This window comes from Acomys minous (assembly GCF_964271855.1).
Source record: "Acomys minous genome assembly, chromosome: 8".
In the NCBI taxonomy this organism is placed as follows: Eukaryota; Metazoa; Chordata; class Mammalia; order Rodentia; family Muridae; genus Acomys; species Acomys minous.
Window position 1 is genome coordinate 108,299,672 of NC_140489.1, and position 5,131 is coordinate 108,304,802.

At 41.3% G+C, this 5,131-nt stretch overlaps 1 long non-coding RNA gene across 1 annotated transcript in view; it reads right to left on the reverse strand.

The window, feature by feature from the left end:
* Window positions 1-3,761, reverse strand: part of LOC311604227 — a 31,769-nt gene extending 28,008 nt beyond the window's left edge. Inside the window, exon 1 of the long non-coding RNA XR_014781408.1 lies at window positions 3,740-3,761. This is a non-coding gene — a long non-coding RNA (uncharacterized lncRNA). The remainder of the gene's footprint in view (window positions 1-3,739) is intronic.
* Window positions 3,762-5,131: the final 1,370 nt, after the last annotated feature.

A 5,131-nucleotide genomic window follows, 5' to 3' on the forward strand; every position in this document is an offset into this window, starting at 1 on the left:
GCAGTCAGGGCATATAAAACCTAAAACTGTAACGACTGAGAACACCGAGGGGTTGCATAAAGATTTAGGTATTCCTATCAAATGAAACATCAGCAATATCTACAAACACACAGTCTCAAGACATACAGTTTATAATCATCTTATATGGACATGTATCTTATTATTGCCTTTCTTGTTTTTTCCTTTTTATTAATTTATTCAGATTACATCTCAATTGTTATCCCATCCCTTGTATCCTCGCATCCCTCCCTCCCTCCCACTTTCACCCTATTCCCCTCCCCTATGTCTGTGACTGAGGGAGTCCTCCTCCTACATCTCAGCCTCTCAAGTCTCATCCTGGTAGCCTGCTTATCCTTTCTCTGAGTGCCACCAGGCCTCTCCACCAAGGGAAAGTGGTCAAATATGGGGCACCAGAGATCATGTCAGAATCAATCTCCACTCTCCACTCAACTGTGGAGAATGTCCTGGTCATTGGCTAGATCTGAATAGGGGTTTGAGGTTTACTACATGTATTGTCTTTGGATGATAGAGTAGTTTGAAAAGAACTCCTGGGCCCAAATCTGCTCTTCATGATGTTCTTCTTGTAGGTTTCTAGGACCCACTGGATCTTTCTATTTCCCCATTCTCCCATACTTCTCTCACCTAGAGTCCCAATAGGATGTCCTCACATCTATTCTAATCTCCTGGTAAGTGAAGACTGTTACAGGACATGCCTCTTGGGCAAGTATCCAATTATAAGTGAGTATAAACCATGTGAGTCTTTCTGCTTCTGGGTTAACTCACTCAGTATGCTCATTTCTAGTTCAATCCATTTGTCCACAGATTTTTTTATTTCCTTGTTTTTTATAGCTGAGTAGTATTCCATAGTACAAATGTACCACAGTTTCTTTATCCATTCTTCGACTGAGGGACGGTTAAGCTGTTTCCATGTTCTGGCTATTATGATTAAGGCTGCAACGAACATGGTTGAGCAAATTTTCTTGTTGTGTGCTAAAGCATCTTCTGGGTATATTCCAAGGAGTGGAATAGCTTGGTCTTAAGGAAGCCCTATTCCCAGTTTTCTGAGATAGTGCCAGATAGGTTTCCAATTTTCTAAGGATACCCAAAAGATGTTTTTACCCCCAGACAGTAAAAGTAATTTTAAGAACATGACATTCTCATTCCAAATAGGTGGGGTGGGTGTTTTTAGTGAGTTACTGATGTTTGCTATCATGTGTTGGGGGTTGATTACAAGTTAGTAAAGGTTAGATTCAGGAATTTTTTTCTTTCTTCCCTGCATCCTTCTTTTTCTCTTATTTTTCTATCCTATCTAACATTAGAGGAAAGGAGGGAAAAAGGGAAAAAGAAAAAGTGGAGGACATAGGATTAAAGGATAAAAATAAAAAATATCAAAGCCTACATTTTCTTAAAGAATTTGTGAAAAGGAAGTGACCTTTGGAAAAGAATAATTTTTAAAAGCCAATTTATTAATTTTTTATGCGCATTGGTGTTTTACCTGCATATATGCCTGTATGAGGATCTCAGATCTTAGAATTACAAAAGAATACCTTTATAACCCTGGGTGTTTGAACTCTAATGAATGGTTTTGTGCTTCCCTGTTATAAGGGTGATCACATTGAGGACTCTAGGGTAACACAGAATAATCTCTCCATTTAAAAATTTTTAATCACATCTACAACGTCTTTTTTTTTAATAGGTAAAGCACCACTTTAATAGTTCTGGGCCTGATGGTAAGGACATAGGTTTGGGTGCTAGTATGCAGTAAGCCATTGGAAGATGAGAACATCCACATCAGAAAGTAAGAAGGGCTATTGGGACTTCGTGCAATGGAAGCACTCATTATATCTCACTGAGACAGAGCCAGATTTAGCTATTGTTGCCTTTAACCACATTGTAGATCCAAAGAAGGAGTCAGATCTCCTAGAACTGAAGTTATAAGTAGTTGTGAGCAGTCCAAATGGGTGCTAAGAAAAGAACACAGATTGCCCTGAAGACTAGCAAATGCTCCCAACTACTGAGATATCTGTGCAGCCCCTAGCCACACTTATTTTAAAACTTGAGAAATTAGTTTTATGTGTATGTTTACCTGCATATATGTCTGTGTACCAAGTATGTACCTGGTGCCAGAGGAAGCCAGAAAAGAACATTAGATCTCCTGGCACCTGAGTTACAAATGATTGTGAGTGGCAGGTGGGTACTAGGAACCAAATCTAGGTCCTCTGGAATAGCAGCTGATGCCTTTAACTGCTGAGCCCATCTGTAAATGTTGTTTTTATTTCTTCAGATGAGGGGATGAGATGAGAGCCATACCAAACATTTATGAATACATGTCTTGGGCTACGCCCTGATATTTTCTATCTAAATATCTCTGTGCCTAGGCCTGGAAGCTTCTAGCCTCTGTACAATCTAATATTCTGCACCTTGAAGGCTTCAGCTTCCAGCCTTGATCTGCTCACCTATGCCTAGAATATTTTCACTCTCTGAGACTTACTGCTGAATAAGCTCACACTTTCTAGTTTTTTTCTAAACTCTGGCTGGCTGGTTTAATTCAGCTGTTCTGGCTCAAAACTCCTCTGCAAGCTGACTGATTCAAACTAGCTCCTCTCTGCTTCTCACAGAACTGCTGTACTTGGAAAATTGCTTCTGTTCTCTATGAACTGAATTGTACAAACTCAACTGCACTCAAATGAACTGCACTGACCTTCATGGAACTGTACTGAAATCCAGAGGTCTATTGTGCTGTCTCCACCAACAACTCTACTGTACTGTTCTTTGAACTTTCTGTGCTGCTCTTAAGAAGTTTCTGTTTCCTATCTGTTCTCATGAAAGTTGGGCATATCTTATCTCTGACCCATTCTGTCACATCTTTCTCTGATTTGTTACTTTGTCTGGCCCTCAATTAGACACCATTGTTTGGAATTAAAGGTGTGTACCAAATTCCAGCCAGAGGGATGAATAGTGTGCAGTAAGGGCACGTCTGTAGTCCAGCTGGCTCACACAGACCTAGGTGTTTAGATGTGATTCCTTTCCAGAGTTCACAGGCCTAGGTATTAGATTCCTCAGCCACAAATGTAGGCCCTGTTATAAAGTCCCAGACCCTGGGTGTCTGAGACCCTTGACCACAAAGAGTTGACAGTTCTGGAATTCTCCCAACAACTAAGCCGGATGTATTCTCTTTTCTGGCTCTTTACAACCTTCTCTCCAACTTCTGCCTCATCTCTGCAGACTCTCTTAACTTCTGTCTACTTTTGTCATCATCTTCTTCCTCCTCAGGTAGCGTTTTTTGCCTTTCCCCTGACCACTCTCCTAGCTTCTTCCAGCTTTTCCTGTCATGACTGAAACAGTCACTGTTGCATTTGTCCCCAGTCTTGCAATTCTGCCTCTTTTGCAACTAAAGATATTTTTGACCTCTCCCACTGCCTTTGCAGTTCAGTGTGCCTGTGGCTAGGATCTGACATATCTTCAGCTCACATGCAGCTGGCTGCCCTGCTGCTCTTGTGGCTCAGTCTGTGGGCCACTCTGCTATGTCTGCTGCCATTGCTTCTTTCTTTGTGCTAACAGATCAATCTATTTGACTGAAATGGGCATAAAGGACCACTTGGAAAAACCCTTTGTTGAGTTTAATGTAACTCCAGTGGAGGTAGAATGGGAGATATCTTCTAGCTGCTTATACAACCAGAGAATAAATACTTGTGCCAATTACAGCAAAACTTTTACACAAATGAAATTTGTACTTTACCCAATCATGTAGTCTTGGATCCAAATTATCCCTATTTGCATAAGTGAGGTAGGTGCGGTCAAGGCACAAGGCCTTTGAGAACAGAAGATCACATGGAGAAGGAGGAGAGAGACAGGTATAAGAGGGGAGAACAGAGACAGAGCCATGAGTTAGCATTCAGAAGAACCACATGGCTGGGAGGAGGGATTCTGAAGATCAGTGATGGAGGAAAGCAACCTCGATGAGAAACGTGAGCAAGTAGTTAAGGAAATTTCGGATGGGACACAGCCCAGCTAGAAATTATTAAAGCTAGTGGCATGGGATGTAGGACTGGGAGATAACGAGATAGTTTAGGAGGTTAATAGCTGCCAAGTCCAGGGTATAAGCATATTTTTAAAAAAAATAGCTATCAAGAGTTTGTGTCTTTTATTGATATGGCAGCAGGTTGAATAAATAATTATCGGCTACTAACAGTAAACATTATTAACCCATTTTTAAATTTTCAACAGCATTGTCCCTTTAGCACTAGGCATAGCATTCCCTATGCTAGGTGACTAAAAGTTTTCTCTCTGTGTCTAGATAAGAATAAGTGGTTGCAGGTACTGAGTAGTACAGTCTGTTTGAAGCCGTTATGGCTAAGGCTGAACCCTTGGGAGCAAAATTCTGATCTTTATTTTGCTTTCAGAGAACATCTGAGGAGAGTTCAAAGTGCCAGGTGCTAGCATAGAGGGCCTTGCCTAACTAAGTGACTGAGTTCTTTTGACCAAACAACCAGAGCAGCAGAAAGAAGTCTAGCGGTTGCCATTAAGAAGTCAAATCTCCCCAACCACTAGCATCTTAGCTTATTTTCAGGAAAATAAACAGGTGTTCTCACAAAAAGAAGCATGAGCACTGACAGTTTTAACAGATTTGAATGGTGCTTTAAACTATTTATGTCTGTCCAGGGAGCTAGGGAGACATGTGCTCCTCTTACATGTCTCACTATTAGTTGCCCTGCCAATCAGTTTCTCTCAGGTTTTATTTTCACAAATTACATGATCTTTACTATGTTTTGTTCACAGAGAATCAGATAAGAGAGCAAGGCCAGCAAACCTGCAGAGGTGAGTTGGGAGTGGGCTACAAACCACATTAACTGTCATCCCGAGAAAGATGGTGGGACACCCGAGCAGCTTTGAGCTTGGATCTCTCTTGGCTCACTCCCCCTGCCTGGACCCTCTGGGACAGAGCCAGGGAAATAACACAGAGGAGGCCATTGGAACACCTGAGCAGCTTTGAGATGGGATCTTTCTCCACCTGCTCCTTACTGGCCTAGCCCATCTGGGTCACAGACAGTGAACCAGAAATTAAACACCACTAAACAAAATAATGTAATTAGAAATAGGGTAAAGATAATTCTCAACAAAGAAATATTGA